The following is a 23,196-nucleotide window of genomic DNA, read 5'->3' on the forward strand; positions in this document are numbered from 1 at the left end:
TTATGCTAAACTTGATGTTACAACACCAGTTCCTCGTTTATATTTTAACTAGCTATCCCCGTTGGTGTTGCTCAGCCATTAGATAACGAATTCGGTAGTTCTGGAGGAGCATTTAGTAAAGGGATCCTTACTTTACCTCCTGAGCATGCTGTCCTTTGGCACAACTTGTCAAGATTGTTGCTTCAATAATGTGTGAGAGTGGGTGAGTGTGAATGGGGGTGTACTGTTGAGGGGTGAGTATGAGAATGAATGAGTGTGGATTGGGGTGTACTGGTGAAGAGGGTTTGAGTGGGGGTTTTCTGCTAAGAGGTGTGTGAGAATGGGTGAGTGTGAGTTGGTGTTTTGCTGAGGGGTGTGTGAGAATAGGTGAGTGTGAGTGGGGGTGTACTGCTGAAGGGTGTGTGTGGAAGTGTGCTGGGGTGTGTGAGAATGGGTGTGTGTCAGTGGGGGTGTGGTAGTGAGGGGTGAGTGTAAGTGGGGGCAGGTGATTTGGGTTGTTTTGCTGAGTGCTGTATTTGAATGGGTGAGTGTGAGTGTGGTGTGTGAGAATGGCTGAGTGCGACTGGGGTGCATGAGGTTCTGTTAACAAGAGGTAAGATCGAGACAGATTTTGGCAACTACTTATTGATTCTCTCAAGAATGATATTGAAAATCCATCTCAATTGCTATCTATATGGAATGATTCAATTATAAATGCTCTGTACTGTATTGCTCCTTTAAAAAAAACATAGTTCTCAGATATGTAGCCCCTTTGTATGTTCAGAAGTTAATAATGCAAAAACAGGAGTGTTGTTGTTTAGAGAGGAAATGGCAGAAATCAAATCAGAAAAATGTTATATTGCAGTGGAAGGCACAGATGACTCAGTATAAAAGAAGTGTGACTACTATGAAACGAAATTATCCAGATATTATAGATACTTCTCCTTTAGTTTCTAAAACACTTTTTAGAATATGACTTCAATGCCAAGATCAGACTATCATGCACTGCAGTCTCAACCAAATGCACAATCTTTGGCTGATTTCTTTTTTACTAAGGTTAATAAGATCAGAATTTAAGAATATGCATCAGCCAGATCTATTTCAGATGGAATATCTTCTGTCATCAACTGTGAATACAAATATTCCTGTAGACAGATTCTGGTCAGTTTTTGAGTTTGTTTCTTATAACAAAATTGCTCTATCAATTCATAAATTTTCTCAGTCTCACTGTTTATTAGACTGTTGTCCTTCATATTTGTTGAAATTTGTTCCTCATCAAATTATACCATAGATTACCACATTAGTCAATCTTACTAGGAAATGGGTTCTTTCCTAGTTGAGCTAGGCCAAATAATGCTTACTCGTATTCCTAAGGCCAGCCAACAGATTTATCTAATCCAGCTAGTTTTCAGCCAAAACCCAGTATTCCTTTGTTTGCTAAACTGCTGGAGGCCATTGAAGGGAGAAGATTGACAAGTCACCTAGAACAATTTTCATTACTCCATGAATTGCAATTTGGTATTTGAAGTAATCACAATACTGAATCTTTATTGTTTGTACTACTAAGATCAGAAATTCCTTAAGCCATGGTATTCAATCTTTATTACTTCAGTTTGATGTCTCAGATTCTTTTGACACTGTTGACCACTCCATTTTACTTGAGGTTCGTCCAGAGACTGGAATCTCTGGAGCAGTCCTTGGTACTGGTATATGGAATAATCAGGGTTTGCCACTTTCACTGGTATTATTCAATTTACTTATGAGTACAGTGAGCTCCATTGATTTACTGTTAGGAGCTAGCTTATTCTCAAATACTGATTGCATCTTTATTTAGTTCCCTGTTTCTGAAACTACTGTGCTAACTTATTCAGCGGTTTCATCTTGTATTAATAACCTAAACTCTTGGTCTGGGAGTGGAGGAGTGACCTAATGGTTATTGCGGTGGACGTTGATCCCAGCAGCATGGGTTCAATTCCTACTGCAGCTCCTTGTGAACCTGGGCAAGTCACCTAACCCTCCATTGCTTCAGTTATAAAAACCAAGAGTCCTCTAGAGACAGAGATCATACCTGCTTATAATTTGATTGTAAGCCACATTGAATCTGAACTCTGTTTGCGATAATGCAGGATACAAATGTCTTAATAAACCAAGATTGCCTGGTTTAGCAATACTACATCTACAGTGCCAGTTGAGATTATTTCAGATTCATTTCATCCACTACTGGTGATGAAGGGTTCTGGAAGTGTTATTTGACTCAACTCTCTCATTCAAACCTCAAATAAGTAATTTGTCAAAAAAGGTCTTTCTTAAACTAAGGCAACTTAGGACCATTCGAGCCTTCTTTGATACCAAACATTTTTTTCCTAGTTCAATCTTAGAACAGTTGGATTATTGTAATTCATTGTATGCTGCTCTTCGAGAAAAACAAATTAATAGATTGTAGCTGTTACAGAATACATTGTCATAGTATGTTTGATAGGGTTACCCCATTGTTGTTAGATCTGCACTGGTTGCCAATGAAAGCTAGGATTATTTTCAAGGTATCCTGCCTTGTTTTTAAGTCATTACATGATTTATCATCTATACTTTTATATGATCTCCTTTATTGCTCTTCTGCTCAGCTTACTTGGAAATTTAAAAAAATAGCCATACCCTCTTATTTCCTCCAGTTCATTGCCTTATCTCTTAGAAAAATCATGAAAGATCTTATCCTTATCAGGCAGCTAATCTTTGGAGATCTCTTCCTATTGTTAAGATTGGATTATTCCTATATGTCTTTTTGGAGAGGTCTAAAGACTCTTTTGTTTGCTAAATATATATTTGCTAAACTGAGTGATGATTGATTATATAAATTCTAGACTCTAACTATTTTAATTTGTTTGTGACTGTACTGCTTTTGATTAGTTTGATGATTGTATCTTAAATGTCTCTTATTGTTAACTGCCTTGGACCCTTTTGGGAATTTGTCACTATAGAAGTCTTTCTTAGATTAGATAGAGGAGTGTGGTAGCCGTGTTAGTCCACTCTTAAGGTTATCAATAGAAATCAAACAAAATAAAACATGGAAAAGAAAATAAGATGATACCTTTTTTATTGGACATAACTTAATACATTTCTTGATTAGCTTTCGAAGGTTGCCCTTCTTCGTCAGATCAGAAATAAGCAAATGTGCTAGCTGACAGTGTATATAAGGGCAACCTTCGAAAGCTAATCAAGAAATGTATTAAGTTATGTCCAATAAAAAAGGTATCATCTTATTTTCTTTTCCATGTTTTATTTTGTTTGATTAGATTAGATAAAAAGGACTTCCGGAGTTTGCAAGGAACTAGTGTAGTTGTCAAAACTGCCCCGTTTGTGTGCTCCATGGAGATGGGGTATGCATTTGTTAGCATGTGTTCAGTTTGTTAGCACACTAAGAAATTCAGTGCCTTCAAAATCAATTTAATGCATGACGTAACATGCATTAATTCATAGGTTAACAACTCCTGGGCATTAAAATGTTCTAATATAGATTAGATATAGCTTTTATTATAATGTTTGTGTGAAACAAATTGAAAGAGTCTGAAAATGGGCAAAAAAGCCAAAACTGAAGGTGAGCCAAAACATTTGCTTTTTGCATATCCCTATCATGGAGTACACTTTTCCTATCTGGAAAAGGAATGAACTGTGTATTACACCTTGAAAATTTCAAACTCTTAAACCTTGTCATTTGTGATGGGCATTCTAGTACATAATGAGGGGTGAATGTGTCATTATTTCCCCTTTATATTGTAGGTTTGAAAGATGACGTGCTCAGATCTTAGTACAGCAAAATCAAAATGGTTGTCATCTTGCTTAATCAGTTGCTTGTTAGGAGGGAACTTGACACAAAACTATTGCTTGGACATTTTTTTCACTTTTTTGTGTATTGTTTGTTTTGACAGTCTTGACAGCCATGATCTTCAAGAATAATAATATATGGAAGAAAGTTCAAGGCAACAACATTGTTTTGATGTTTCTTTTTCTTGCAAAACTTATATAAAAACCTTCAGACACAAGAGCATGAAAATAAATTATTTTTCTGAAAAATATTAACATCAGTATATTATTTTGATTTCCAAACTTGTGAGAATGTGCAATAGGGGCATGCATTTTATGACTTCCAAAATGTTGAAATTCAATTGAAGATCAAGAGGGGCATTTTTGATATGACATCTAAATCGGATTTTGGATGTTTTGTGGAAAACATCCAAAAATCCACTACTGAACATGGACATTTTCAAACCAGAAAAACATCCAACTTTTTGTTTCAAAAATGACCATTTGCTATATGTTTTTTTGCTCAGTGCATTTATCCTTTAGGACCATTTTTTTGGGGAAAAAAAAGCCAAGGGAGAAACTCACAAAAACAAGCCATTGAGATATTGGGGGGGAGGGGCAGCATTTTTAGTAGACTGGCCACACAGACATCCCAACAGAGTAGTAGGACACCCTAGAGGACACTGTAGTGGACTTCACTTAAAAGCTCCCAGGTTCACATTTCACTGTTACCTCCTTTATATTGAATGGGGAGCCCTCCAAAACCCACCAAAAAACTACTGTACCCAACTGTATTGTAGGGATATTTTCCCACTATCTCACCTTTGCTGGACGGAGGCCTGTTTATAGCCTGAACCATCTTTTGCTGAGCTGTTATGGATTCTACAGCCTGTGGCCTGAATACAACAGAAACCAGCTTTCTACACAAGAAAATTACTTTTTGGCACAGCTGTGCTGCTGAATTCATCAAGGACTTATGTCTACATACACTGGCCATCCACCTTCAGGCTCATTTTCGAAAGAGAAGGGTGTCCAAACAGCGACACAAAAGGCACATGGTGTCCCTGTGAAAGAAGGTTGTCCAAATCCAATAAACGAAACAGGGCTGTAAAGATGTCCTCAGCACGAGGACACCCATCTATGGTTGTCCCCACAGGATGTGTGTTAGGGGCGGCATTACGAGATGGGCGCCTCCAATGTATAACGGCTAGCAAAATGGTTTTGCATGGGCAGGAACATGGGCGTCCTTAGTTAAACCTGAAATAAAAGCAACCAGGGTAAGGGGGAAGTCGTCTTTAGACCCATTAGTGATTTTGTGGAGTTGGAGAGTGGCGAGTTCGTTGTTGGGAGAGAAAGCTGAATTGTTGTTTGGAGAGAAAGCTGAGAGTTTGTTGAGTACCTGTTACCTTTGTCTATGTGCCGTAGTCGGAACATTTTCACCCTCACCTGCCTCATTTGTGTTTTACCTTTTCATCTTTCCCTACCCCTTCTAGCCCCCAAACTCAGACACCACTACTCCTTCCACTATCTCCCCTATCCCCTCCCCCTATCCCTCTCCATTCACTGTCCTCAAGTTCATATTTCATTCCCTTACCTGTTTGTAGTCTCTGTTTGTCTCTTTGTCCTGTGTGCTGCTGCAGCGTGTTTGTGAAGACTGTCGTTTGTTGCTTGGAAAGTGAGTAGCTAGAGAGTGTGGCAGGAGAGTTTGTACTGAGTCAGAGAGTGCTTGTTGCTGCTGTGTTTCACCAGGTTGGTAGGAAGAGGTGAGCTCTGGTGTCACTGCATTGCACCTGTAGTGTGGGGAACTGGAAGCACTAAATGCACAGGTGGCTTACATGTTGGAGGAAGATGGGAAGCACCGCAGGAGGTACTCACGCCCCAGAGTTTTCAGGTCCCGTAGCAGTTTCCTAGACCCAGTGCTTTTTTTGTGCCGGTACGCGCTGGTATGGCGTACTGGCACCTTTTTCCTTAGGTCCCACTCCCGCTCGTTCCTGCTCCCGTGATTCTCTCTTCCCTCCCCTCCCTGTCCAGTGATTCTCTCTCCCCTCCCCTGCCCTCACTGTCCAGCGATTCTCTCTCCCCTCCCCTCACCTCCCTGTCCAGCATGTCCCCTCTCTCCCCTGCCCTCCCCAAGTCGTGGCGAACCAGTCCGGAAGTGAAGGCAGCAGTGAGGCAGGCATGCAGCATGCAGGTTCATCTTCGTCTCCTCTCGCGTTGCTTCCCTCTCAGCGCGTCCCGCGCAGTGGGTGCATGCTGAGAATTAAATAACAATTTTCAAGTTTCAAAGAAGAGAAAGGTATGGAAAATATCTTTATTTTAATTTGTGTAGAAATTGTATGATTGTAAAACGTTTTGAACTGTTTTGATGCAGGGGCTCATGGCTTTCAGCTCGAAACTGAGAATGACATATGAAGTGTTCTAAACAGTTGTTTTTGTCAGTTGGGTGGGTATTGATTTACTGGATTTACTGAGAGAGTCCATCCAGAAAGTTTAAAAAATTGCTTAAAAATTTAGAAAAATTGTAATTTGAGACTTGAATTTGTGTGTCTGCGTGAAGACTGGTTATAGTTAACTTAAAAGAGCCCCATGGTTGATTTTGGCTCTGAGATGTGTGAGTGAGAGACTGAGCTTGAGGTAGCTTACTGAGTATAAATTATTACTGTGTTACTATAACTCAGTATTTGAAGGCTCAGACTAAGAAAAATATTTATTTGAAACTGGTGTGATTTAAAATCCATACACCCATTCAGAATATAACCAGAGCACAGAGATGTTTTAATTGAACAGTTGACTCAGTTTATTAATATTGAAGTCTGCTGATCTTCTCTAAGAGAAAAATTACTTACTTTTAAAGTAATTAAATTGAAGCACATATATGAGTATTGATGTGCCTTTAAAATTTCAGAGGGAATTAAGGGCAGGGGCGTAGCCAGACTTCGGTGGGAGGAGGTCCAGAGCCTTAGGTGACGGGGCACATTTTAGCCCCCCCGGCGCTGCCGCCACCCCCGCCGCCATTGCCGCCACCCCCTCCCGCCACCAGCACCACCAACAACAACTTTGACCCCCCTTGCCGATGACCCTCTCAATCCCCCTCCCACCGCCAACCCGCAGTCGCCATCTGCTACCTTTGCTGGCGGGGGACCTCAATCCCCGCCAGCCGAAGTCTTCTTCCTTCATTTTGTTTCTGAGTCTGACGTCCTGCACGTACAACGTGCAGGATGTCAGACTCACAGAAACAGAATGAAGCCTTGTGATCTGCAGGGCTTCATTCTGTTTCTGTGAGTCTGATGTCCTGCATGTTGTACGTGCAGGATGTCAGACTCAGAAACAAAATGAAGGAAGAAGACTTCGGCTGGCGGGGGTTGGGGTCCCCAGCCAGCAAAGGTAGCAGACGGCGACGGCGGGTTGATGGCGGGTTAGTGGCGGGAGGGGGGTTGAGAGGTTCATTGGCAGGGGGGTCCAGGGTCAAATCTACAGGGGCCCAGGCCCCCATGGCCCCATAGTAGCTATGCCACTGATTAAGGGATCTCTGAATTACATTTTTAGTGCCTGGTAACTGTTAAGTTTGGTACCTGGTATACAAATTAAAAAAAAATTAATAAGTAATGAATTAAAAGTTGGTCCCATATCTTTATTTAACTATTAAAGTACCAACAAAATTCATTTTGAAAGAATTAATTGAGGGTGGGCTATAACGTAGGGACTCTTAATTATAAATTTATTTTATTGGAGTTGCTAGTATAAGAAGTTTCACACAAGTTCATAAATAGGGAATAGGTTCTCTCCCTTTGAGTTCTTTGAGATAGTGTAGTAGGTGTCTGGATCAGATCTACTATCAAGTCTAAATAAACAGGAAGTGATGGTACCCAACTAAAAGAAAAGCCAAGAAAGAAGATTAATACAAGAAAGCTAGAAGATCTCAGCTAAGTTGCCATCAGTGGTGTTCCTAGGGGGGGCGGTGGGTGCGGTCCGCCCCGGGTGCACGATGCTGGGGGTGAGAAGAAGCATGGAACGAATGGAGGACAGGCGTGCGTGGCACCCCCCAGCAGCGTGCACCCGGGGGGGTTCTTTCACGGGGGTGTCTCGCGCTGCATCCGGGGGGGGGGGCGCTGCGATCCACCCCGGGTGTCAGCCCCTCCTAGGAATGCCACTGGTTGCCATCATAATTTAAGAGTGTTAGAAGAATAAAGAAAAAAAACCTTTGAAAGTAATTTTACAGAAGTAGAGGAGAAAGGGAGATAAATACATAAAAAGTTTATATACTTTTCTTATTGTTTAACTCATTTACATCTCTGAGTTTAAATTTTTTTAGAACATTTCCTACTCTATTTATTAGGATTTGAGGTATGGGGTTAATTTAATATCTGTACATCTTATTTCTCGTTTTAGTTTAAACTTATCTGAGGTAATACTTTTGGGTACAGTAGGGTGAGTTTGAACTCTTGAGATTGGGGTCACAATAAAAACATATATATATATATAGATTCTTTAAGAAAGAGCTATAAACAATTACTCATCTTCAAGCTGGCTACAATATTCTGACAGGAGAAAATGTATATGCAGAAAGGCACACTAAGTTGGCATTCCTCATCACTGGAAACTTTTCAAACATTACAACATCACTGCACTGGAATCATAATTATGGAAAACAAAGAGGTTGTGACCACCTGAGATATTGTCATTCCAACTGATAAGAAGCAGTGTTGAATAGTAAATAAGTAAATGTAAATAAATGTTTTGTCACTTTTACTTGTAAAGAAGTACAGGTTAACATTTGTTACTTTTACTGAAGTAATAATTTCACCAATTTTTACTACTTTTTACTCAGTTACATCTGAAGCATGCAGTTAAAAGGAAAAAGTAAAAGTGTAAACAAAACCTAAACGATGATTCCTTGGTAAACCAAATGAAACAGAAAAATGGAACAGGATTTTGGTATTGCAAATCTTGTCAGGCAAACAGTAGATCATCTCATCTAAAGCTTTGCTGATCAATGAATATAGCCTATGAGAATAGTAGAGTTTCCTTGTCTGTGTTGAATTGGTTACTGGTCTTCAATCAAACTGAACAGTGATGCACTGGGTCACTTTGAAGTGGAGATGAAGCTGAAGTTAGTTGCAATTCTTGGTGCCAGACAAATGTCTCTACCACAACACTTGTCATCGTATGGAAAATTTTATATTGAGGTAACTGTCCACTGGATTGATAGTCTTTAGAGAGGAGGTTTGCATGTCTGGTCTTAAGACTGAAAGGTCCCCACACATTTAATGTTCTTGCATCAGTTCATTGAGTGACAAGTCATTTTCAAAAATGTAGTTTTACTAAAAGCAAAGTGGATTGAATTGTAGAGCAATAAAGTTATTTGGATAAAAATGGTAATAATAGTTGCATTCATTGTAGTTGCAAAACTTTTACTTTTTACTCAAAAAGTATTATATTAGGTAACAACATTTTTACTTTCACTTAAGTAATTTTTTTATATATTCTTCATTATACTTTTTACTCAAGTATTAAAATATACATTTATTTTTACTGAAGTACTTTGATCTAGTACTTTGAACAACACTGATAAGAAGCTTGATGCAAGGAAACCGCACATGGTGGTAAAGGAGAAAAAACATAAGAACAACATTGATAATGGAGGTGTCAGTGTGAAGTGTTTATTCTGTCCATTGTGTGGAGAGAGAGAAGATCCTCAGGTACCAAGCAATGTAATCAGAGACCACAAGAATGTGGCAGAAATGCACAGAAATATTTCCCATTGCATTGAATGCCTCAAGCAATTTCCAGGCACACCTGGAGAGGTTGCTTATACATATTGCACCCTATGATCTCCAGAAGGAAGATCGCTGTAGCATGATGCAAGTTCTAGTGATCCTTGGCAGTAAATCTGAAAGACTGAGATCTTATTACACATACTTACTCTGGCTTAGGAGTAAGGTTCAATACTACTATGTTATGTGCTAAATCAGCTAGTTTTGAGACATTGCCTCTCCCCTCCTCCCCTGTGGGTACCCAGCTAGAAAATTTCTAGGGGCATATACATCTATGCTGCTAGGAGGGCCCTGAATGAGCAGCACAAAAAAAATTTCCTTTTGCTAGGGCAATTAGTGACACCTGGGTTACATACCAAGTGATATCTCATGAAAGCTTCATATCCTCGACTATTTTTCTACAGGAGAAAATCCTTTTGCATAAAAACTCTTTCACTTATACCCTTTCAATTACCAGCAGAGATAGATGGTATCCATGAAACCATCCATCACTCAGAAGTATAACCATCTATGGTCAGCAGAGACTGAATTAATCTCTGCCTGCACTGTGCTGTACTTACTGCTTGCTATGTGCTCTTTTGCAGAGGCTGTTTTCGTGCCTTTGTGATTGCTGCATATTGCTGCCTGTTAGTAGACTCTGCCCTCTTGACCCAGCTTCCTGGTACTGCTGTCAGCCTCTAAGGGCCTTAACTTCAAGCCTACTGTGGCATTTTGTGCCATGGTATGCACCATAGGCACATGAATAAGGAGCTCACACTTGGGTGAGCTCACACTTGGGTAAGCTCCTTGGGGTGACGCCTGGGGCAACTCAGTTAGACGAAGGCTAGCATATCTTATATACCTCTCCATGCTGTTTAAATCGCTTTGATATTGATCCCTATATTTCTAAGAAAGAGATTTGTTCTGTCCAGTTCTTCCACCACTCTGCTCTTCACAATTGGGAATATAATTGGCAGATAATCAGCAAACAGATAATATTGTACTTCTCCTGCTAATCTTAGGATTTCACATAGTGAGACCATACATTAATTTAACAAAAAAGAGCAAAACAGACCCTTGGGGCATTCCACGTGGTGATGAGCTCAATTCTCCCATGACAATTCTCTGTACCCTAACCTATAAAAACGAGGTGAACAACTTCAGTGCAGAATATCCCATGCCCACAGCCAATGTTGTTCAAAGTCTAAGGTCAAAGTACTTAAGTAAAAGTAAAAATAAATGTATAATTTAATACTTAAGTAAAACACAGTGAAAAACACAAGGGGGTCTTTTACTAAGCCACGGTAGTGTTTTTAGCTCGCGGAAGAAATCTGCTGGTGGTAAACGCTGAGATGCCTTTACTGCCAGCTGATTTCTACCGCGAGCTAAAAATGTTACCGTGGCTTAGTAAAAGACTCCCTAAAATTTACTTAAGTAAAAAAGTTATTGCCTAATATAATACTTTTTTGAGTAAAAAGTAAAAGTACCACAACTACAATGAATGCAAGTATTGTTAACATTTAATGGTATTTACAAAAAATTAAACTATCAGGTTAAACATTAAGCAGATATGTACATAAAGCATTCGTAGTGGTTGTAAGCACAGGGAACCTCCTGCCTTGAAGTACTGGGATAAGACTGCAGTGCAGTCCCAGGCCAAATTTTCCCCAGGCCAAAAGAATAGCCAAAAGGTGAAATTGTTCAAAACAGGAAAAACAAACAATCAAACACTCTACAAGGTAAGGTGTGCACATTGTCCATCTGGTAACTACTGCGAGATTTTTGAGATTTTAGTTCTCTTAGGCAGTTCCACAAGTGCTCCAATGGTGGATAAGTCTTTAACTTAGGGTAAGAAACTTCTCAGTCATGTGGTATCTCTATGCACATGTCTGTGCTGGAAAGTGGAAACAACTTTTTCAGAGCCTTGCTTGGCCTGTAACTCTTTCTGGGCTGACTGGTCCCAGATTCAATTCACTCCCAGTCACTAAGTAAAATTTGTACAAGTTATGTCAGGTTAGTGGTAGGGATTTTTCTTTTTTTGAAGTCCCTGCATGTCTGTTCTTACTGTCAGGTAGGGTGTAACTCAACTTTGGTCCCAGAGGAACTGTATCTGCAATGCATGCAATTAATTTGTCTCACTGCTGGTCTGTTGAAGCTCTGTGGTAGTCCCACTCAATTAGCTACCTGCAGAATTTGCATGAGTCCCACAGCAAGCAACAATGCCCACTAGGTTTTGGGGCATTGCTGCTTGCTGTGGTTTTACTGGGTTTACTCTAAGCAGGAAAAGAAAACTCAAGAAGTTGGTAAGGCTAATACTAAGTTATTTATTAGCTCAAGTGGATTAGAGCCTCTTTATTTATTTATTTATAGCATTTATATCCCACATTTTCCCACCCGCGGGCAGGCCCAATGTGGCTTACAACAGTAAAGGGCTGAAAAGGCATACATTAATTTGGCATAAACAATCAAGTACATGAAGTAGGAGTGATCAGTAAGTAATTACAGAGAAGGGGAAGGGGTAAGAAAGTGGAGGATGCCATTAAGATAGGTACAGTTCAACAGTTAGGGATGCAACCGCAGGACTTTAGCATAAGCTATTCCAAATAAGGTGGTCTTGAGTGCTTTTCTGAAGGTCAGATGATCGGGAGTAGTTTTTACAGATTTAGGTAATCCATTCCACAAATGAGCACCAACATAGGGGAAGGTGGATGCGTAAGTGGCTTTATACCTGAGGCCAGAACATGTAGGGTAATGGAGAGTTAAGTACGAACGAGATGATCTGTCAGAGTTCCTAGGTGGTAAGTTGATAAGGTTATTCATATAAGCTGGAGCTTCTCCATAGAGCATTTTATGCACCAGGGTGCAAACTTTAAAAGTGATCCGGTTTTTAACGGGTAGCCAATGTAGTTTCTCACGTAGTGGCCTTGAACTTTCGAACCTCGATGTTCCATAGATCAGCCGTGCCGTAGTATTCTGAGCAGTTTGTAATTTTGTTTGAAGCATTTCTTTGCACCCTGCATAGATTTCATTTGCAATAATCAAGGTGGCTTAATACTAGTGTTTGAACCAGATTGCGAAATACATCTCTAGGGAAATAAGGCTTTATACGTTTCAGTTTCCAAAGAGCGAAGAATGCTTTCTTGGTGGTAAAGTTTGTTTGTTGCTCCAGTGCTAAGTTTCTATCTACTATTACTGCTAGGATTTTTAGAGTCTCAGAGATTGGCAAAGCAAGCTCAGGAGTGATTAAGGTGGGCGGTTTGTACTTGTTATGGAAAGGCAATGACACCCAGTCTGATTTCACTGTGTATTTCGCTTAACTCCTTTCTGAAAGGGATATAGATTGTGATGTCATCCACGTAGATGAATGGGTTGAGACCAAGATTTGAAAGAGCTTTTGTCAGAGGAGTCATTATGATGTTGAAGAGTGTTGGTGAAAGAGGTGAGCCCTGAGTGAGCCCTGAGGCACACCACAGTCTGCTGACCATGGAGGCGATACACTTATGGTGGATTTAACTTGGTAGGTTCATGATGTTAAAAAACCTTTCATCCATGCAATGACGTTTCCACTGGCTCCAAAGTAATCGAGTAGCTGTAGCAGGATTGTATGGTCCACCATGTCAAAAGCACTCGACATGTCAAATTGTAAAAGTAGAATGCTTTTTCCTACAGCTATTTCCTTTTTGAAGTTGGACAAGAGTGTTACTAGCACAGTTTCGGTGCTTTGCTGCAGGCGGAATCCCAACTGTGATTCATGCAAAATATTGAACTGGTTCAGATATTCGTTGAGTTGTTTGTTCACCATGCTCTCCAATAATTTTACAAATAGTGGAATTGATGCAATCGGTCGATAGTTGGTGAGATCATTGCTTTTTTTCTTGGTGTCTTTTGGAATTGGGGTGAGCAAGTTGTTTCCATGCTGTTCAGTGAATATTCCATTAGCAAGCAGGAAGTTCAAATGTTGCGTCAGATCAGCAGACATAATGAGGCCCTCACATATGCATGCACTTTGAAATCCCAACCCCAGAAAAGAATTGTCTTACAGTGGGTAAAAAGAAAGAAGGCAACACCACCCCTGGTAGCACATTCATAGAGTACAGACATCCATAATGCAGCAGTGTATTATCACACAGCACATCTCCCCCATATTATGGCTCAAATATATACTTTGAATGGGAGGGCGTGGGTACAGTAAGGAGTGAGTTTATAGAAATTTTCTAGGAATCAATAAGAACAATCTATTTCACTTTCCAGCCTGTCTCAGTTCTTAAACTTGTGATAATGACAATTATTTGGCATCCCAACCCCTCTTCTCCGGAAGAACCTGTCCTCTCTCCAGATCTGCATTAGGATATTGATTGCTTGTGATAACAGCCCCCTGGAGGAGTTTGAAGCATAGCTCAGTCATCTGATTTTGTAAGAAGGCAGGGTTGCGTAAATACTGATGGATTTCCTGCCTTCTGTAGTGCAGTAAATACTTCGAAGTAGCAGTCTGTTATGTGGTTACAGTGAACCTTGGGCATAAAAATTCTGTTGTAAATCACTCCTCGAAATACCTCAGTGGAGCCAATGGAAATACCCACTTGAATCCAAAGAGCTTCTTAACACTAAAATGTTTGTAAAGGTGAATTAATTGTTAGCTTTCTGTTTACTGAACACAAAGTATAATTTCCAACATGGAAATTATTTTTAAAATATTTTTCACTGCAACAATCCAAGATAAAAAAACACAGACTATATGAAAAAAAAGCCAATTAAATATGTAAAGGAAATAGAAATCATAAAGAGGCACATTTTATATAAAGTAGTACATATTTAGCTAGTAGTGGTGAGTGTTTTTTTTAGCTGCTGCCAACGTTATTCACCGACATTCAATGCCAGGCCGCAGCCAGGCACCAGCGTTCAAGATTCAGGTTTATGCAGACAGCTATTTCTTATGTGGTTAAGGGGTCCTTTTACTAAGCTGCACTAAAAAGTGCCTGATGCTGCAAATAGCGTGTGGGTTTCCTGTGCGCTCTGGCCACTCTCTAGCATGGCTCTAAAATGACTGAATTTCTTTTTGTGCCATTAATGGCCACACACTAATTTCCTGTTTAGCGCGTGGCCATTCCTGCATGAGCCTTTACCATCACCTATTTAGGAGGCGGTAAGGACTCATCCACTAATCCGTGTGGTAATTGGACAGTGTGCAGCAATGGCCACGTGCTGGCCGATTACCACAGGGCACACTCACTCTCTTTCCCAGCACTAGAAAATAAATTTCTATTTTCTAGTGCTGGAATCGGTGCACGTTGATCTCAGAAGTACCATGGGATACCTCAGGGTGCCCTGTGTTAGTGCCGATTCAGTGTGCACTTCCTGTGTGGTAGCCCTACCCCCACTTAGTAATAGGGCCCCTAAGTACGATATTTAAATTAACCGCCTACACAAAAAAAGATAGGACTGAATTTTATGCAGGTCGATTTGGCCAATTAACTTAAGAGGTTAAGTGCCGAATATTGGCACTTAACTATGTAAATGCTGACTCCGCCTCCAGACCGCCCACAAAATAGCCAGCTTTCACTTTAGCAGTCTGTGCTACTTCAGTTAAGTGCTAGTGATTATCAATGGATAACCCTGCACAAGCTTTGAATATTGACCCCAAAATGTCTAAATCAGAACTGAGATGTCCTGGTTGGGATGTGTCAGTTCTTCTAGAATTCTAGAACAGGATTTGCTGGCATAGAGTCTGTTCTAAAATACCTGCAGGAATGAATGTGTATGCGCCAGTTGTGCACAGTGGAAGCATCCATTTTACAAGCATAAAAGTCTAAACTGTCAATGGGGTCCACATGGCAACATAAACGTGTATGTCGGTATTTGAAGAACATACATGTGTATGTGCTGGAATATGCACATGTACGCCAGTTATTTTAGTAACATACACATCTGTAGGAGCAAAACAAGGCACTATGAAGCACTATGGACTAGATTCTATATATCACGCCTAATAATTTGGCGCTGAGATGAAATTCGCCTAAGTGCATTCTATAAAGTACGCCTTAATTTAGGTGTACTTTATAGAATAAGCCTAAATTTTCATGCGGTTTATAGACTCCACCAAGCGCTGGTCCATGTGACTTTAGTTGCAGGTCGTTATACCAAGTAAATCCTGGTATAAATGCAGACATCTAAGTTAGGCACAGACCTGGTGTAGTCTATAACAACGCGCATAGATTTTAGAAATGCCCATGAGCTGCCCATTCCATGCCCATGGCCACACTCCCTTTCTAACTATGTAACTAATTTACTTGCAACACATTATAGAATATGCTTAGACAGTTAAGCATGTAAATTCTAATTAGTACCAATTAGTGTCAGTAATTGCTTGTTAATTGGCAATTATCAGTGCTCATTGGCTTGTTAACCAATTAGGTTATGCACATTGTCCTTGAATACGCTTTAATTTCTGCACAGAAATCTCAGTGCGATACATATATAACAAAGACATTTGGGATAGTAATACATGGCACTATCCAGCATTAATAACCTGACTTCACAAATAGGTGGAAAAATGTGGGATACAAATGTAACAAATGTAAATGTAACAAATGTACATGCAGACTCAAGCTTATTCTGTCTTTCAGTGCAAAGCCTATTGTTTAATGAGCCTCGACCTTGCATACAGACAAAAGAATGCCGCCAAGGACATTAGTGTACCTAAACAACAATGTTATCATCAGCACCAACATCATGGCCAGTCCAGCCAAAGACTCTTGGGAGTTTCCCATGCAGCTGGAGAGACGCTATGGAATGGCAAAATTGCACATTGTTTATGAAACCCTGGCTTATTGTCAAGGTGACCTCATCAATGTGGTGCCAGTGAGACATTGGTGCCTCTGAAGTCACAACAATGTGGACAACAATGTTATGTGTGCAAGGCCAGAATGCACATCACTAGTACAGCTGCAGTCTATGATTTCTGTATAAAAAGAGGCTCTTATCTGAGGCAAAGGACTGCTGTGTTGATATTCCATCCGAGAAGCGGACCTGCACTGATCATCTGAAGAGCATGGTGCCATCTAGAATTCTGCATCAGGTTGTATGTGTGCCACGTACCTTTATTTAAGTGTTGTGGGTTCAGTGCAACTCTTTTTCTTAGGAGTCTAGTTAGGGATTTATGTGTGTTTAGTCTTAGCTATTTCTATGATAAGACTTCCTGTGTCTATATTCTTGCCTTCTTTGAACATTATCTTTGCTGCTATTGTAAATAAATGCACACTTTATTTTTATAATACTTGATTGTGGAGTTTGTTCTTTCCAGTGGCGTAGCCAGACTGCCAATTTTGGGTGGGCCTGAACCCAAAGTGGGTGGGCACAAAATTTTCTCTCTAACCCCCCCCCCAGCAAAATTTAGTCACACTCAGACGTATTTGTCACACCGGGTAAAGTGCTGCTTTTCAGTGCATCCGATTTCAGACAATTTATTTAATAGCCTAATCCTTTTCAGTGACCTTTCAGAGGCCAAAACCTCCTGCCTCAGGTCAGTATAATGCTGTTACGGTATCCTCTCCTGACCTAAGGAAGTATTGGTCTCTGAAACTTTATTAACACCATATTACTTTATCCTAAATTAAAAATAAAATTATTTTCTTTACCTTTGTTGTATGGCCATTTACTTTTTCTCATTGTGTTGTTCCCAGTCTCTAGATTCTGCTTTCCTTCGTTTTCGCTTAACTCTTCTGCCAGGGTTTCCTGGCCATGTGTCATTTTTCTCTCCTTTTTCTTGCTTTCTTCAATATTTTTCTGCCTCTCTCTGTGTTCAGATTTAATTCATTCTTACTATCCATTCTTTAATTTCCTTCATCTACTTATGGCTTTTCATCTTTTTCTACTACTACTACTACTACTATTTAACATTCCTTGTTCTCCCCATGCCCCTTCCTCTTATTCTCCAATCTTTCACTACTCCCCTTTTCCATGCAGCAGCTCTCCTCTTTCTCTCCCCATCCTTCCAGCGTTTCCCCTCTCTCTCCCCATCCTTCCAATAGTCTCCCCTCTTTCTTTCTGCATCCTTCCATCCAGTGTCACCTCTTTCTCCCTACCCTTCCATCCAGTGTCTTCCCTTTTTCTCTCCCCATCCTTCCACCCATCTACCCTCTCTCCTGATCCTTCCATCTAATGTCTCTCTCCCTCCTTCTAACCAGTGTCTATCTCTCTACGCTTTTCTGTTCAGTGTCCCTTCTCTCTCCACATTCTTCCAGTCTCTCCCCTTTCTCTCTGCATCCTTTCATCCATCTCCCCTCTTTCTCTTGCGGAGCTACTGTTAGAAATATGCAATCTGTCCCTAAAATCGAGTGTAATACCGGAAGACTGGAGGGTAGCCAATGTTACTCCGATTTTTAAGAAAGGTTCCAGAGGAGATCCGGGAAATTATAGACCGGTGAGTCTGACGTCGGTGCCGGGCAAGATGGTGGAGGCTATTATTAAGAATAAAATTGCAGAGCATATACAAAAACATGGACTGATGAGACAAAGTCAGCACGGATTTAGTGAAGGGAAGTCTTGCCTCACCAATCTAATGCATTTTTTTGAGGGGGTAAGCAAACATGTGGACAATGGGGAGCCGGTTGATATTGTATATCTGGATTTTCAGAAGGCGTTTGACAAAGTGCCGCACGAAAGACTCCTGAAGAAATTGCAGAGTCATGGAATCGGAGGTAGGGTATTATTATGGATTAAGAACTGGTTGAAAGATAGGAAGCAGAGAGTAGGATTGCGTGGCCAGTATTCTCAGTGGAGGAGGGTAGTTAGTGGGGTCCCGCAGGGGTCTGTGCTGGGTCCGTTGCTTTTTAATGTATTTATAAATGACCTAGAGATGGGAATAACTAGTGAGGTAATTAAATTCGCCGATGACACAAAATTATTCAGGGTCGTCAAGTCGCAGGAGGAATGTGAACGATTACAGGAGGACCTTGCGAGACTGGGAGAATGGGCGTGCAAGTGGCAGATGAAGTTCAATGTTGACAAGTGCAAAGTGATGCATGTGGGTAAGAGGAACCCGAATTATAGCTACGTCTTGCAAGGTTCCGCGTTAGGAGTTACGGATCAAGAAAGGGATCTGGGTGTCGTCGTCGATGATACGCTGAAACCTTCTGCTCAGTGTGCTGCTGCGGCTAGGAAAGCGAATAGAATGTTGGGTGTTATTAGGAAGGGTATGGAGTCCAGGTGTGCGGATGTTATAATGCCGTTGTATCACTCCATGGTGCGACCGCACCTGGAGTATTGTGTTCAGTACTGGTCTCCGTATCTCAAAAAAGATATAGTAGAATTGGAAAAGGTACAGCGAAGGGCGACGAAAATGATAGTGGGGATGGGACGACTTTCCTATGAAGAGAGGCTGAGAAGGCTAGGGCTTTTCAGCTTGGAGAAGAGACGGCTGAGGGGAGATATGATAGAAGTGTATAAAATAATGAGTGGAATGGATCGGGTGGATGTGAAGCGACTGTTCACGCTATCCAAAAATACTAGGACTAGAGGGCATGAGTTGAAGCTACAGTGTGGTAAATTTAAAACGAATCGGAGAAAATTTTTCTTCACCCAACGTGTAATTAGACTCTGGAATTCATTGCCGGAGAACGTGGTACGGGCGGTTAGCTTGACGGAGTTTAAAAAGGGGTTAGATAGATTCCTAAAGGACAAGTCCATAGACCGCTATTAAATGGACTTGGAAAAATTCCGCATTTTTAGGTATAACTTGTCTGGAATGTTTTTACGTTTGGGGAGCGTGCCAGGTGCCCTTGACCTGGATTGGCCACTGTCGGTGACAGGATGCTGGGCTAGATGGACCTTTGGTCTTTCCCAGTATGGCACTACTTATGTACTTATGTACTTATGTACTTCCATCTGTTTTCCCTCTTTCTCTGCCATCCTTCCGTCTGTTTTCCCTCTCTCTCCCCCCATCCTTCCGTTTTCTCTCTTTCTCTGCCATCCTTCCATCTGTTTTCCCTCTTTCTCTCCCCATCCTTCCGTTTTTCCTCTTTCTCTGCCATCCTTCCGTCTGTTTTCCCTCTTTCTCTCCCCATCCTTCCGTTTTCCCTCTTTCTCTGCCATCCTTCCATCTGTTTCCCTCATTTTCTCTCCCCATCCTTCCGTTTTCTCTCTTTCTCTGCCATCCTTCCATCTGTTTTCCCTCTTTCTCTCCCCATCCTTCCGTTTTCTCTCTTTCTCTGCCATCCTTCCATCTGTTTTCCCTCTTTCTCTCCCCATCCTTCCATTTTCCCTCTTTCTCTGCCATCCTTCCATCTATTTTCCCTCTTTCTCTCCCCATCCTTCTGTTTTCCCTCTTTCTCTGCCATCCTTCCATCTGTTTTCCCTCTTTCTCTCCCCATCCTTCTGTTTTCCCTCTTTCTCTGCCATCCTTCCGTCTGTTTTCCCTCTTTCTCTGCCATCCTTCCGTCTGTTTTCCCTCTTTCTCCCCATCCTGCCATCTGTTTTCCCTCTCCCGATTCAGGCCCACCCGATTGAGGCCCGCCAGCCCCAGCTCCCATTGCCGGCCACTGCTGCTTTTCCTGAAGAGCAGCAGGGCCGGCGCTATAAAAAGAAGAAGCGCTCAGCTGACTGAGCTGAGTGCCAACGCTAACACGATGAGAAAAATGTTTTTAAAAAAACGCGGCACCGCAGGCAGCCTCGAAGCATTGGCTGCTGGCTCTGCAGGCTCCTCCCGTCTCTTACATCACTGCCTCTGCTTCACTCCAGGGGCAGTGACGTAAGAGATGGGAGGAGCCTGCAGAGCCAGCAGCCAATGCTTCGAGGCTGCCTGCAGTGCCGCGCTTTTTTTTTTTTAACATTTTTTCTCGGCGTTAGCGTAGCGTTGGCGCTCAGCTCAGTCAGCTGAGCACTTCTTCTATTTGTAGCGGCCCTGCTGCAGCCGGCAATGGGAGCTGGGGCTGGCGCGGGCCTGGAAGAAAAGTGGGTGGGCGGGCCAGAGCTGGAATTGGGTGGGCCTGGGCCCACCCAGGCCCACCCGTAGCTACGCCAAGCTTGGATCTAAAGGATAAGATGGAACACATTTGCTTCTGACACATTATGAGGCAATACTGACACAGCCCATTCAAAGTGAATGGGCTGTGTCAGCATTAGCACATCACAGCTGCTAGCGCAGCTTAGTAAACAGGGGTATAAGGCTGGTATTACCAGAGACCTATTCCTTTTAGAATTTATGCTTAATGTCAGGTACCCCAATAACACCCAAAAAGGGGTTGTATGCACCCACACATCTATGTTTTCTGATGCTATCAGAGTACCCATATGCTTTGCTAGTATGGGTACTGGGGGACACAAAATACTGTGGGATTAAGGGGGCAACTGTCTCCATGAGTTTTCCCAAAAACAGATGCCTTAGAGCCCATTGTGTCTTTTTGGGACCCTTTAATAGATCAAAGAGCTTATCTGAAATAAAAATAATGGGACAAGGGTCACAATGATGCCAACTTCTGTATTCAGCTTGTAAAAGTAGTACTTCTTGGGGCCTGAGAGGAAGAAGCTCTGAGCTCTCAGGACTAAGCTCAGGTTCAAAATAGAAAAGGCCTCCAGATGTAGGGATCTTGCAGGACAGTGTCCCATCTGAGAAAGTAGTAAGGGAGCATCTTTGACCTTGTCCTATGAAACAACCCAGAAATGGATTGTATCCTCTGGAAGAGGTTATATTTTTGTCTCAGTCTCCTCTAAAGGAGGTCAAGATTGAAAGAATGGATTCCTTAAGGGGAAATATTGAAACCCCTGTAAAACTGAGTTTTCAGAAGTACCAAATTGAAGGTTGCAACCGTCAGTTCTGAGAAGCCTGTCTATGTACTCTGACCTTCTTAAATGTGAAGGTTATGAGTGGGTGGTTAAGGATCTTCAAAGAGAAGAGAAGGGTAGTGTGGAGGGATGGGAGGGGAGAAGCAGAGGAGTTCCCCTGCTTGCTTTTGCTTTGGTTGAAGAACTTGTTCCCCTTGGGGCTCATTAGCTCTTAGACTCACAAAGTTCCATAGTAACCTATGGAACTTTGTAAGTCTAAGTTTTTGAAAATATGCCTCCTTGTTTTACTAGGTTGACCTGAGGTCCACTAATGGAGGGGCTTCATCTGACCTGTAGTAGGGCTAAGGATACCTCTGTCACTTCTCATATTTTGAGGGCCCGAAAATGTTGATGCAAACAATTCAGCAGCAACATGACCATACCAGCTATGTGAACTATAACTTGATTGTATAGGGAAAACTCCATCCTAGACCAAGGCTGATTTACCTTCTCTTGGTATTTGAGGGCTTCTAAGGTCCCTCAGTATGATCTCAGCAGCTAAAGGTGTCACACTAGAAAATGTCTCCTGGACTGCCTTCCTGTAGTGTCCATTTGTTGTTTTCTGGTCCCCCTAGGGCAGTAGTATGAAACCTTTTTTGTTTTGACTAGGGATGGGCAACCAGAAAATTTTCATTTGTGTCATTTCTGAGAATGTTCATTTTGATTGTTTTCGTTGGGCTTTTTTTTTTGTCTTGAGAGCAAAGTCATTAAGTGTACAGTATTTTGAAAGAGGGCACTGTACTTGGAAATAGTGTGCACTCTAAGGATATTTTATGACAGGAGAGAGCATGAGCATATCTGGCCCATTCTGTGGGCTAAAGCCAGTGGGCAGAGCTTGCTGACGTATTTTGTGACCCCCAAACATTCAAAGATGCTATTGAAAACAATAGCAAACTTGTAAGGTTTATCACTGCTTATGTTTTATGTGACAGTTTTAAAAATTTATTTGAAAGCTTCCCATATGTAACCCAAACTTTTTTTTAACCTTGTGGGGGGAGGGATATCCTGGGGAGGTGAGCTGTGGTCCCGCTGAGGGTGTGGGCACTCAGGAATGGCAGACTTGTTTTTGGAGAAATGGGAGTCCCCATAACTCAGCCCCAAGGTTCAGGTAGAGCCAGGGCCTTGCTTAAAGCATGCCCCTACAAAAGCCAAGCCTCCCGTGGTTCCAAAAACAAGTCTGCCACTCCAGAATGCCCGTACCTGCGGCACAACCAAGGCTCATCCCAACCACTTCGGGTTACATATGGGAAGCTTTCTAACAAATAAAAAAGCTGTCAAATAAATTTAAAAAACCCCCTTACACATAGACAATCATAAACCTCATAAGCTTGCTATTGATTTTAATAGTGTCTGCGAATGTTTGGGGCCAATACAATATGAGGCTGCGTGAGGGAGTCAGCTTTAACTTTTTGACATCATGCTGTCTCCTGTCATAAAACCTCCCTGGTGCACTCCTTTCCTGATAGCATGCACAGTGTTCATGCGTGTGCGATTGTTCACGCATAAGCAATGGCACACTGGTTTAGAAAGAGTGTGCTCTGTTTCTAAATAGTATGCCCTCTTTCAAAAGAGTGTGCATTGTTATTAGCAAATGAATAACATATTTTTTCTGCTCATTTTCATTATTTTATGAAATGAGCTATGTCACTGACATTTCACACGCTGTTACAAATGACAGCCCATCTCTAGTTATGACATACCTAATAGATCGTGTCCATGTTAATTGTTATGTGTTATTACTTGTAATGCATCAGGATTTGTCCAAGTTGCTCTTTTTTCGTAATCTGTATAGAACCTGGTGGTTGTTGCAGACTATAAGAATAAAGCGTAATGTACACACCACTAAAAT

At 41.5% G+C, this 23,196-nt stretch overlaps 1 long non-coding RNA gene across 1 annotated transcript; it reads right to left on the reverse strand.

Annotated features, from left to right (window-relative positions):
- Nucleotides 1-4,471: 4,471 nt before the first annotated feature.
- LOC115460294 lies at nt 4,472-23,196 on the reverse strand. Its single transcript, XR_003940451.1, has 3 exons — nt 23,184-23,196; nt 19,264-19,267; nt 4,472-4,566 (listed from the first exon to the last, which is right to left on the reverse strand). It is a non-coding gene; the product is annotated as an uncharacterized LOC115460294 (long non-coding RNA).

The sequence above is a fragment of the Microcaecilia unicolor genome, chromosome 1 (assembly GCF_901765095.1).
Source record: "Microcaecilia unicolor chromosome 1, aMicUni1.1, whole genome shotgun sequence".
Taxonomy (NCBI): domain Eukaryota; kingdom Metazoa; phylum Chordata; class Amphibia; order Gymnophiona; family Siphonopidae; genus Microcaecilia; species Microcaecilia unicolor.